The sequence below is a fragment of the Rhincodon typus genome, chromosome 19 (genome assembly GCF_021869965.1).
Source record: "Rhincodon typus isolate 14 chromosome 19, sRhiTyp1.1, whole genome shotgun sequence".
In the NCBI taxonomy this organism is placed as follows: domain Eukaryota; kingdom Metazoa; phylum Chordata; class Chondrichthyes; order Orectolobiformes; family Rhincodontidae; genus Rhincodon; species Rhincodon typus.
In genome coordinates, this window is record NC_063350.1 from 48,601,190 (window position 1) to 48,614,439 (window position 13,250).

A 13,250-nucleotide genomic window follows, 5' to 3' on the forward strand; every position below is an offset into this window, starting at 1 on the left:
AGTAGGTCTGAGTTCTTCTTGTCAGTTAGTGACTAGAAAAGAGAATTGACCGTTTCTTTTCGTGTCCTGGGTAGTGAGGGAAAGCTTTGCACAGTGATTTATTTTCATGCTGTTAAATTAGTTTGCTGTTTAATTTCAGATTTTGTTTAGATACCTTGACTTTAGCTTTGACTTCACCTGCCAATTTTCTCTTTCATGCTATACCTCTAACCATTTAAAAAGAGACTTGCAGCAGCATACCTTTGTACAACAAATTACACTTCTCCTTGAAGTTTATTGTTGTTGAGAACAAAGTTTAGCAAGTTCTAGAACAAGGAAAAGGTCTTTTCAAAGTCACCTTTAATTTGTTTCTCCTATACTTGTTGTGCTAATTCACACGTATCAACTTCCTACTGTGTCAGTTTGTCCTACAGTAAAAAATCCATTTCACTTGCCTCGAGCACATCTCACACCATTATATTGGTGGTGTTCATCTCCTATTAGTTTGTTTTGTGGTGTGTCATATGGAGGGTTTTTTGATTAGCAGTTGCAGGAAAGTAGAACAGAAGCTTTTGTTTCTCAGAAATTCTTCAAACAGTATCAACACTTATTTGTTTTGCAATTTCAAAGTGATGTATGTATTCTACTGACAGATTGCAACATAAAAATGCAATAAATAGAAACAGGAGGAGGCCATTCTATCCCCATCAAACTTTATAATATGGTTGAGCTTCAACATCAATTTCACTTTCCCACCTTATTCTTATATCCCTCTAATCCCTTAGTGTTCCAGAAATCCATTGATTTCTGCATTGAATCTGCTATTGACTGAGCCGCCATGCTCCAGGCTCTGGGTGGGCTATTTATAAAGATTTACAATCCTCTGAGTGGAGGGATTTCTCCTACTTTCAGTGCTAATGACTGACCCCTTGTCTTAATATAACAAACATAGATCTAGAGACTCCAGATAGGATAAACAACTTCTCAGCATTTAGCCTGTCAAGCACTTCAAAAAATTTACACTTCATTGAGATACATTGCCATCCTTCTAAACTTCAGAAATATAAGTCAATTCCACACAATCACCCTTCATAGGATGGCTTTCTCATAACAGTAATCAATCTAGTGAATCTTTACTGCAAATCTGCCTGTCAGCTGGCTACAGCATAGTGCAGAATATCACTAGTAGCATGGGTGCAGTTTCATACCAACTATGGCAGTTTATGGAAACCTGTCTCCTTGCCTTGACCCTTGTTGCGGTGTAGTGCCTGTCAAGCTTTATAATTACTTATCTGTGCCTAATAGAGAAAGGTAGCTACAGTCACTCATGTACTATCATTGCCTCTGAGGCAAGCGCATCATGTAAGTTAGGAAACCAGAATTCTACACCCAAATTCATTATTCTTATATTCCAGAGCCTTTGCAATAAATTCTAAGATATTGTTTTCCTTCTTAATTATTTACTGGGCTGTGAGTTAACTTCCTTGGATTCATGTATAAAGACCATAAAATCCTTCTGGTTACTCGCAAAAAAATCTGATTTTGTATTCAACTCACTAAATGGATAATTTTGCACCTACTTGTGTTATATTCATCAGCCATGTTTAAGCCCAATCAAATAACAGGTCTAGATCCATTTGCTGACTCATTACCATCTTTTTCACAGCTTACTTTCCCACCTAAGTTTATCCTTCCTATGAATTTCAGGGGCAGGAAATTGCACACTCAACTTTTACTACTTCTTTGGCAATTTGAAAACCCTTTGCTCTAAACAAATAGCCGTGATCATTTTTGAAACAGTGGACCGTCAGATCAGAGGAATGAGTATAGAGCATTTAGCCTCCAGATCCTAAGCCGCCATTCAGTGACTTCTTGGCTGATCTCTGATTCAACTCCAATAATTGATCTTTGTCACATATCCTTTGGGATGAGTTCGATTTATTGCATTTCAAAAGTTGAAGCAAAAAAATATTTTCTTCATCAGAGCTAAAGTACTGTCTGACTGTTTTCAAACAATTACCATTCACAGTTAATCTGTGGTCATAAAATATTAAATCATTTGGATACTGTACTTGTCTGCCTGAATGAAATTCATGATGCATTGTAGGGGAAAGGTCCAAAGTAAATATTTGGTTAGATATTGGAGAAGTTTGGATTATGCAGTGAGCTAGAAAACAACCTCTCTTATTCTTGTTCCTGGATCTAGGAACTGGAACAAAATGAAATATCATCTTTGATGACCTGTAATATTTCACAGGTACTCATAAGCTGCTGCATGCTCATGGTATGTTCTGCTTCTATTCTGCTAGTCCATGCCCAGTTTCTGCAGAATGAATCCATAATACCAAATGTAACTTGATGCTCATTAATGTTATTCATTAATGACATGTTCATTAATGTAAAATGATAAATTGAGAATTGTTGTAGGAAATGCTCCCAAGGTGTATGGGATGGATCATAACTCTCCGATACGGGAGGGAAGAAAAATGGATTCTAAGATTAAAGGATGAAAAATAGTTGATTGGCCCAAATTATAAAGTTTAGTTTGTGATTGTGGATCTTTTTTTGCTTCAGTATGTCATTCTACAAGACAATGAAAGCAAATTGTAGCAAATGCACTGTTTAATCCAACATAATCCATCACTAAGCAATAGGTATGAGAGTTTTTGCCTTACAGAATATTTAAATATCTATATCTATAAATTTAGATCTGTTAGTGTTTTAGTTTCATTGGCCTTTTAATGAAATGAAAAAAAAAACTAAGCAGTTTGCTTATGTACTATAAGCGTAAGCTGGTTAATAAGGTATTTTTTGGGGTCAACCCCATGTTCAGTAGATAGATAAGAGGTATTCAAAATGTTGGATGAAGTGCTTTTCACAGAACCTAAACAATAGGGAATTAATTTAAAGCATTCACTTGTTCAGGGAGACATCTGGCGACGTATGACTCAAATGGACTTGCTATATAAATAAAGTAGCTACAAGAGCAGGTCAGAGGCAATATTGTGATGAGTCACTCACCTCCTGACTCCCTAAAGCCTATCCACAAACTAGAAGGCACAAGTCAGGACTGTGATGGAATACTTCCCACTTGGCTCCAGAAACACTCAAGAAGCTTGACACCATCCAGGACAAAGCAGTCACTTGATTGGCACTACATCCACTCCCTCCACCATCAACATTCAGTTGTAGCTATGTGTACTATCTACAAGATGCACTGCACAAATTCACCAAAGATCCTTAGACAGCACCTCCAAACCCAAAACCACTTCCATCTAGAAGGACAAGAACAGCTGATCAGTGGGAACATCACCACCTTCAATTTCCCCTCCAAACCACTCACCATCCAGACATTGAAATATGTAGCCATTCCTTCAGTGTTACAGGGTCAAAATCCTGGAATTCCCTTCTTGACAGCACATGAGCTGCAATGGTTAAAGAAGGCAGCTCACTAATACCTTCTCAAGGACAACTAGGGATGGACAATACATGCTGGCCCTGCCAGCGATGCCCACATCCCAAGAGTGGGTAAAAGAAATTGTCCAATTTATTTAACTTTACAACAGTGGCTGTATTTTAGAAATACTTTGTTAGCTGCAAAATGGTTTGAGATTCCTGAGAGAGTGCATGGCGTCATATAAGTGCAAATTCTTTCTTCGGTTGTTTCCAGCCTACCAAGAAATAAGGAATTACTACCATTAGGTGCCTAGAGAACATGGAAGTAGTTAATCAGTTACTTGACAGGCTCCCATTCTAATTGTCCTATAAAATAACTGTTTATTTGCCAAGTGCATGCCATTTTATACACATTAATATTTCTGTTTCACAGCATACTAGAAGTAATTTTTGTGTTGAGTGTGGGTAATAAACTGATGCTTACTACATGGCTGCCCACGATGTGCGCTGCCTGGTTTTTGCTTACCTTTTTAATTAATTTGACCAATCTATTTGGTTATTTGCCTTCAATGTACTTTCTCTGATGCTGACATTTGAATATTGTTTCAATATTGGAGATGTAACAAGCAGCAGAAGTGAAGAGGGAATGAAGGGAAATTTTTCAGAAATATGTGTATTCATTACTTCAGAGTTCCTTGGTAGTTGTGTAATTTCAATAATGTGTTGAAAATGTTTGCATACTGTTAATTTCGCTAGTATTTCCGAACAGCGACTGTGCATCATTTATTACGTAGAGGAAATTACACAACTACCGAGGAACTCTGAAGTAATGAATAACCACAATCCTGACAAGATCCCTTTCATTCCCTCATCACTTCTGCTGCTTGTTACATCTCCAATATTATCTAGAGGAAAAAAAAACTGCCTGAATCATTGAATCCCTACAGTGTGGGATCAGGCCATTTGGCCCATTGAGTCCACACCGATCCTCTGAAGAGTATCCTAACCACACCTACCCCCAGCCTATAACCTTGCATTTCCTATGGCTAATCTACCTGGCCTGGACATTCCTAGACACTATGGGCAATTTAGCATGACCTAATCTGCACATCTTTGGACAGTGGGAGGGAAACGGATCACCCAAAGGAAACTCACGCAGACATGGGGAAGAATGTGCAAACTCCACATGGACAGTCACCCGATGGTGAAATCAAACCCAGGTCGCTGGTACTGTGAGGTATCAGTGCTAAGCACTGAGCCACCGTGCCATCCCCTGAAATGCTTGGAGAATAATTTAAAGATATATCTTGGTGAGTATGGACTTTTACAGCATTGACAATGCAACTTTCCATTCCTAGACACCAAAAATATAATTGAGATAACCCATCTCCAAAGAATGGAAACCATCCTATCCCAGTTTTCAAAGAAGAGTGGAGAAGTTTCAATCATATCCTGCTCAGTGTTTATCCCCAAAATAATAGCACCAACAAAGCAGACTACCTTGCCATCATATTGTTAGTAGTTGAGGAATTTTGCTATATGCTCAGCTTGCATTATGTGCTGGATACACTGAAGCATGCACGACAATTACTTTGTTAAAATTTCCCTTCCCTTTGACATCGACTGCACAGAAAAGCACCAATGTTAAGCAGGTTCTCCTCCTGATTTGGACAATTGCCATCTCTTTGTTGCCAGCTTGGTATCATGGAATTCTGGACCCACTGCCATTATGTATCATCATGACAAGGAGTTCACAATGTTCACGAGAAACCTTTTCAACGCAACTGAAGATGGGCAATAAATGCAACTTTTCCAAAATTGCCTTTATGAAAAGTTTAAAAATAAATCAAGCTGCACTACACAGATTATTACACATAATTGCTTGTTACTCGAACCTTGAGCACATGAAAGGCAGATAAAAATCAAAATATTGAAAACCTATAAAATTAACCTGATCATAACTTTCAAGGTTTTTTTGTGAAATCTCCACCTGAAGGTAGTGGCTTGGATATTTATGAGGGCGGATTATGTAAGAGGCTGCACTAAGCTTCAATGGAAAAGCTAGAGATCTGAGTTAATGTCTCAGTAGAGAGTTAACTTCACAGTATGTGTGGTTCCCTAACAGGTTCACTGCCTGGAGGGCAGTCTAATTGATAAGCAGTGAAAAGTCTTGAGCAGGCTGTCAGAGCCATTAGGTGTGATCCACCATCGTGGGGTGATGGGTGGTTATGTTCCAATCCAGTGATGGGGTCCAGTTACTTGATATTCTAATCGCAGATCCCTGACGTAGTGCAGATGTCAAGTTGTCAATCCCATTGGGTATGCTTTCTTCCTTGAGGGTTGCAGGCCTGACTCCAGGGATGTGTGGCTGTCAGCCTGCTATGGGAGAATGGGAGACAGGGAACTCCTGAGGGTGTTCCTGTTCCTCTTGGCCCATTAGTAGTGCTGTAAAAGCACTCTCTTCTCTTTGAAGCTGTCCTCACCTTGCTTCAGCTTCGGAGCCCAGATTTTAAGACATGAACACAGTTCTTGTAGTTACGTGCTCTAACAGATTGTTTGAGACCTTATGGAAGTCCTGCACACTGAATACCCAGCAATTGCCTGGGAGGTTTAAACTACCAATGTGAAATTCCTTCCCCTGACTTACTACTGACCCAGCTCCCCTACTGACCTCTCAGCCCAGCAGTCATGCCTGCAACCCTACTTACCCCGACCCAACTTCCTTCAGAACAAACTACCCCGATCTGACATTCCGATGGACCTGACAATCCCTCATCACTCTGTATTCCCATGCCCTGAACCCTCCGACCCACCCTAGTCCCCTTATCTTCCCAGCTGTCATTCTAATTCCATATCATCTTACCAGTCACACACTCCACATCCAGCCATCTACCAGGTTATCTCCTCACCAGCTATCACGTTATCCTCTCACCCGCTTATGTGCTACTCTATTTTCCTCACCCACATGCCATTCCACCGTATCACTTACTGACCTCCCAACCAAAGCCCCTTATCCTCAAATAATGCCAACTCCTTATGCACCCAGCAGCCTTCCTACCACTCATCTGCTTACCTGCCACTCTAACCCCTCACCCACTCAACTGTCAACCTTCTCCCTGAGTCACGCACCTGTCACTCTACACAATCACCTATTTACTCACAGACCTATTTTTTCTCTATACCTTGAAAAAGAGTCTTTCAAATTTTGAACTTGGGAATATGGTACTGCTGTGACAAGAAGGCTTGACTTAGACCCTACCATCAATCCTGAGCTTCACTAGGAATCTCCAAGTTCAGATGCACTGTACTGCTCAATAGATGCAATGTGGGTGAGAAATGCAGAGTTCTGGGCTGGGTAAGTGAGAAGGATTTGAGCGTCAGTCTATGATTGAAACAAATTAAATCTGTGAAATTCTAAACCAGCTGAATTGCAGCCAGCTGCCTGAGAATCTTGGTACTTTTCCCAATTTTGAACCCTTCCATCTGTGTATTGCTTATCTATGTTAAAATATCCTGCTGAATTTCAATTTTCATGGACCATTAGGTGTTCTGTGCCTGCTATTTGCCGAAGAAATATAAAACATATATATAGTGACAATATTATGGCTTTAAGAGGTGTATTTTGTCCTTTTTTTTTGAAGAGAGGTTTTAAGACAGAGCTGCTGAGCTGTCTATTGAAATCCCATAAAGTAAACAACATGTGAGGCCTCGGATGTTTTTTCTTAAGTAGGAAGAATATAAGTCACTTGAATGGGTGGCGCAAGCTCCCACAGAACCAGGATTTTTAGCTTTAGTTTTTCAGTAGTAGCTGCTGGGGTCTTGAAGCTGGGTTCAGAAGCTGCAGTACATCTCTCCCTGGTACTCTCTGTCTCAGAGTTTTCCCTTGATGCTTTTCCTCCTGGATTGGAGAATTGCCTGTCAGACAATCTATTTTACTGAAGTTACCTTTTGCCAAGGGTGTGTTTATGGGATGTTACTATATTGGAACAGTTACTATTTAGTTGTTAAATCATCTATTGTTCTGTTTTCCAATTGAGTTAGGTTGCTCCAATTTCTTCTTTCTTTTACTGTATTTTAACTATAATGTTTAAATAAAGTGTGTTTTGCTTCAAGTCTGGTAGTTTGACCAATCATATTGCAACCTGAATGCACTTGCCTTTAAATAAGAAAAGTTAAGGTCCAGGCTATCTCCTCAATATATTTTGAGGGAGTTTGGACTGGCCCATAACAACATCCACTTGCCACTGCTGCCTGTAAACTGACAGATATGCTGGAAAACAATTTGGGTGCAAACCTTCAATAAAATTTCCTACATGGTAACAATATTTTCAGCACTAAATTGATGCATGTCTTTCTTTTACAATGTAAAGTTTATTAGCTATTGCCCATTCAATTCTCTCAATTTTACAGGATGGTATATAATTTGGAGTCTGCTAGATGTTGCATGGCAAAGAGTCAGGAATGTATTATAGAACACTATCACATAGACTAATGTTACAATTTATTTTATGTTGTTTAAGACATGTTGAAATGTTTGCAGCAATTAAGAAACACTTCAGCTAGTTTTTAAAGATGGTGTTATCCTATTAAACACCAATCTGCAACTATACCGATTGTTGAATTTTTATTGCAGTTATTTTATTTCTTGCTCTGGTTGGAGTAAAGCCATTTCTCTCTTTATCACTCAATACGTTATGCAAGATGCCCTGTACATGTGAGTAAACAACTACCACCCGCTACCACTCAATAAAAAAATGTAACTTTGCTTATCGACCCTATGCGATCATTCTTTTCTCTTTGATTCTACTAACTGTAAATAATCAATTTGAATGAAATTAAAGTCAACAACCCCAGAATATTTCCCTTTGAAAATGTCATGTCAAGAATATTCATCTATGGGAGACCTTGTTTTAGTTTGATCCTATGGAGACAAAAGACCTCGACTCTCAAAGCACTCTTTTGAATAATTGCACTAAAAGATTTGCATCTGGACTTCTCTAGGTACCAACTTAGTTCAATGGTAGTACCTCTAACCTTGGAGTCAGAAACTTTTTGTTTCTGTATGCAGTCTAAAGACTTGAAGGTATGATCTCACTGAAATGTCTGTCCCACACTGAGAGATTCTGTCCCACTCTCAGAGTTTCTGGTTTGTCGATGATACAATAAATTTAAGTTTCATTTGCCCATTCAACTGCATCGTGGGATTATTTGAAGAACAGGAAGTCTTTCTCTTTAAACTGGATAATGTTTCTACCTCAACCAATTAAACCAACAAAGTTGGTCAAACATTGAGGTCATCTACCTTGTGCTTGTTCACTAGATGATTGCAGTGTTTTTTTTATGCTACAATGGGGCAACATTTCAAAACTAATTTATAGAGGGTGAAACATACTGAGGTATTATGAAATCCTGAAAGACATATCATAAATATAAAAACATTTCTCCCATGGTTCGAATCAGAACAATAAAACAAAAGTTTACATAAAAACATATAATAAGAAAAGACAGTAAAAAAGAAATCCTTAAAAAAACTATCTGGTTATCAGAGACGTCATGGCATGAAAGGAACAGTAACAATATGGACACAAAATCAGCTGTGTGATAGGAGACAGAATAATAATAGATATTTTTGAGCTGGAGGAGGGTTTGTAGTATAGTTCCCCAGGGATTGTTAATGGGTCCCTTGATTTTTCTAATATATGTTAATGATCTACACCATTGTATGCAGGATACAATCTCAAATTTACAGAAGCATTGCAAACTGTGAGGTGGACAGCACTGAACTCCAAAAGGATAGACAAGTTTGTGCAGCAGACAACTAGGTAATGGATGAAATTCAATGCAGAGAAATGTGAGGTGATCCATTTTGGTAGGAAGAACTTTGGCAGACAATATATCATAAAGGATACAGCTGGAGTAATGTGTACAGTTCTGGGTGCCGCACTATAAGAAGGATGTGAACACATTGGAGAGATTGCAGAAGAGATTTACAAAAATGATTCCATCTGTGAGAAACTTTAGTTGTAGGGATACATTGGAGAGGATTGGGATGGTTCTCTTTGGAAAGAAGAAGACGAAGAGGAGATGTGAAAGAAGTTAAAATCATGAGAAGCCTTGATAGAGTACATAGAGATAAACTACTCCCAGTCAAAAAAAAATGATTGAGAATTAAGGAATGACAAGACTGATGATGCTGGAAATCTGAAATAAACACAGATGATTCTGGGGAAACTCAGTCGATCTGGCAGAACCTGTGGAGAGAGAGACAAAGTTAATATATTCAGTCTTGTATGACTCTTCCTCAGAACAGTTCTGAAGAAGGCAGAACCTTGTGTCCAAACCATCAATAGAAATATGATTTAATTACTATGTATAGCTATTTTAAAACATTATATTTGTACAAATCTTTTAATTCTAGCTAATAAAAAAGGAAATGTAAAACATTACTTTTGACCGACATGCCCTTTCTACAGAGACACAATCTTGAAGAAGCTTCAGGTTCCCTTTATCCCCGCCTACAATCTGTTATGACCCAAGCTTAACGCCATTCACTATCTCTTTTTCTCAGTAACTTTATTATCTTTGCTATTATCCACAACTTTTAGTTGTGTCTTAGCTCTTCACCCAATTTCTAAGACAAAAAACTGTTGTACCTTAATCATGCTTTACACCTTAGGTCTAAAAATAAAATCATTTTTCAGAGTAATGAGCTCCGACTCCATTGAAACTGTTCCAATCTATCTTGAAGAATGCAATAGCATTGTGTGTGAAGAAAATAAATATTTAATTCAGGTGCATTATCATTCTTCCTTGCAGTTTGTATTAAATTTACACGCACATTAGAAAGAAAACACTGACACACAGTTTATTCTACGTGGCCTTGCTTCCTGATATAGGGAGCAGAACAGGAACATCAAAAAGCTGCCAACATCAAATGTCCTTCAATGCATTCTTTTGAATTGGAATATCTTACAACATTCTAACTCATTTTCTACGTTATTCTGAGCGATTGGATTTGATGGTTCAAAGGAGTGAACTACAATCAGCGCTATAGTCTCCAGCCCTGGAATTCCTTTGAGGAGTGAAACATTTTGGCAGATGTTGTGAAAGCTAATTCTCCACAACTGCACCACAAAATGTGATGCTGTTTGATGTCCGCGCTAAACTAGAGATAGATTTTGCTTCAAAATTACACTAAATGCAGTTTGAATAACACAGGTCCACCCTCTGTTTCCTAACTGTAGACTGAAATTAAACTTCTGCTGCTTCTTTATTTCAACATCTTTTATTGCAAAAATTGCAATATAGATATTGTACATATAAACAGTCCTAAAACAGTTCTATTCAGTCTTCGCAGTGAGGTAAAAAAGACAAATGACACATTGGAACTTTATATCCTTCAGATCATCCCTGCAGCTGCAAAAACTGAGACGTTTTCCACTCGTGCAGTTAATTATTTACATTCATTCTGAGGCAAAGTGGGATGTGTCTGAGAACTGAATGGGCCCTCATTATACTCAGGCAGAAAGACCTTAGACTGTGGTCTTCCCTCACTGTGCATTCGCAGCAGCCACCCCAAGCTTCAGCACATAGTCCTGAACCTTGGAATGTGCCAGTATGCAGCACTTGGTCAAGGTTAACTCTTTAAATGAGGGTCAGGTGGTATAAAACTGTCCTACTACATTCTGTGGCAAAGAGGCGAGGCCTATCCTTTGTAACACTGGGGACAGATAGAACCTCAGTATGTGGTGACACTTGGTGTTTGTGTACTGAGGTTCTACACACAGCTTGATGTAGCGGCACACAAAGGGGGCCGTCAGGGTGAGGGCAGTGTTGGGTATGTTCTTTGTCCCCTTATCTAGAGCTTTTTACATGGTGTCCCTGCAGACACGGTCCATCTTTGACTTCTAGATGAAGAGGAAGATGATTCAGGCGACCACAGTAGCGCAGGTTTGGGGATTGGGGTCAGAACTGTGCCATGTGCTGTAATACCGAGAGCATCTCACCCTGATGACCAGGTTTTTATCCGTAATGAAGCGGAAGCGGTGCTCCCATCTGCCCAGTTTCTGCTTCACCTTGGCAATAAGCTCCTCCCAAGTTTTGGCACATGCCCTGATCCTTCGAACAATATTCCCAGCACATTCAGCATATCCTACAGATATTCCTGTAGGAATAATTATTTAGAAGGAGGATATAACAGGAAAGGTTGATGCTTTGCACTCGCTAATCTATAGCTCTCTCTTGGATGTGGCAAAGGGCGGTTTGAAAATGCATTCAAACAAAAAAAATTGAAAAATGTTCCTGATCTGTCTTAAAAAGCTACTTCCAAAACATGTTATGTTTAGTGAAGGAGGGCTATAGCTTATTATTATCTTCAATGTTAATGGTTGCCACCAGTCAGCATGCTCTATAACCTTGCATCAGTGCTTGAGAGAGAACCTGTTGTCCCCGTCACTTTGGCAGAAGTGCCAAGCTCAAGATCCAATCAGGATTTGCTGGCCACAGAAGATGCAATCACGTTGCAGTTCAGCAGATTGGAAATCAACCTGCTGCTTCTTCCAAAACTTTCCCTCTATTCCTTAAAAGAGAAAAAAAGTCTTGTGAAAATACAGAATACATCACTGTCCATAATCATATGAAGTAATTAATTTTGTTAGAATGATAGCCAAATTACAGTTGGGGTTAACTGGAGGAGGGCAATACAATATGTGTATGGCTTTGGACCATTTTTGATATCTCCCCTGTAAAACAGTGTCTACAACTCCATGTTCTGCAATCTCTCCCTAATGATGGTGAATTCAAAATCTTTAAAAACTAATTGTACCTGATAGCAGTCATTAAGTATTCCATCCATCATCAGCTACCAATGGAATAACTGACACCTTTTGGGTTTTACTTTTTTTTTCTTCCCATTATACTCCTCATTTTCAAAAGAAATGAAGAAATAATAATATTTCTGAAGCATTTTTCACAACTTCCAAAGCAATTATCACCAATGAAGTACCTTTTGAAGTATAGTCACTGTTGCGATATGGGGAAGGGAAGCAGCCAATTGGTGTGCAGTAGGTTCCTACAACAGCAATGACATGGCAAGAAGGTAATCACCTTTACTGATGTTGGTTAAGGGATAAATATTGGGCAGGACATTAGGAAAATTTCCCCGCTCTGATGCCATGAGATCTTAATAAATCCACCTGACAGGGAATTCAGAGCCTCAGTTTAATGTCTTCTATCCAAAAGAAGGTACATTGGAGTGTACTTCCCACAGAACTGCACTGGAGTGTCAGCCTGGAGTGCAACTTGAACCACAGTCTCCTAAATGTGACCATAGAGTCACGACTCACACCCAAAGGATAAAAGAAAAACCTATATTTACCTTGGAATATTCATGGCTTCAGAGTGTAGCAAAATGCTTTTCCAAAATACTATGCTAGCTCTCAAAGCCATCAATGTTGTCATGAAGTGGTTTTGTATCGATAGGCTAAGACTTCCTGGGAAACAGTGATGGAGCTAGCTTATGACTGAACTAAGAACTTCAATGACATGTTTGAGTGAAAACTTTTGCCCACGTTGCACAGGAACTGATTCTTACACCTTATGGGGTATCACAGAGAATTGCTGCCATGACCCACTCTCCTGGTATGTAGGTTGGTGAGAAATATTTTGACTGCATTGGGAGCAATGTATTAAAGTTGGCATTGATCAACACGAGCAAGGCCAGAACAGAAACTCTTTTACCTTCTGGCCAGCCTTCAGGGATTAATAGTTTGTACCCATATGACTATTTAGATACCATCCAGAAATGTCACACCACATATTGATAGTGAAATAACAAGGTGTAGAGCTGGATGAACACAGCAGGCCAAGCAGCATCA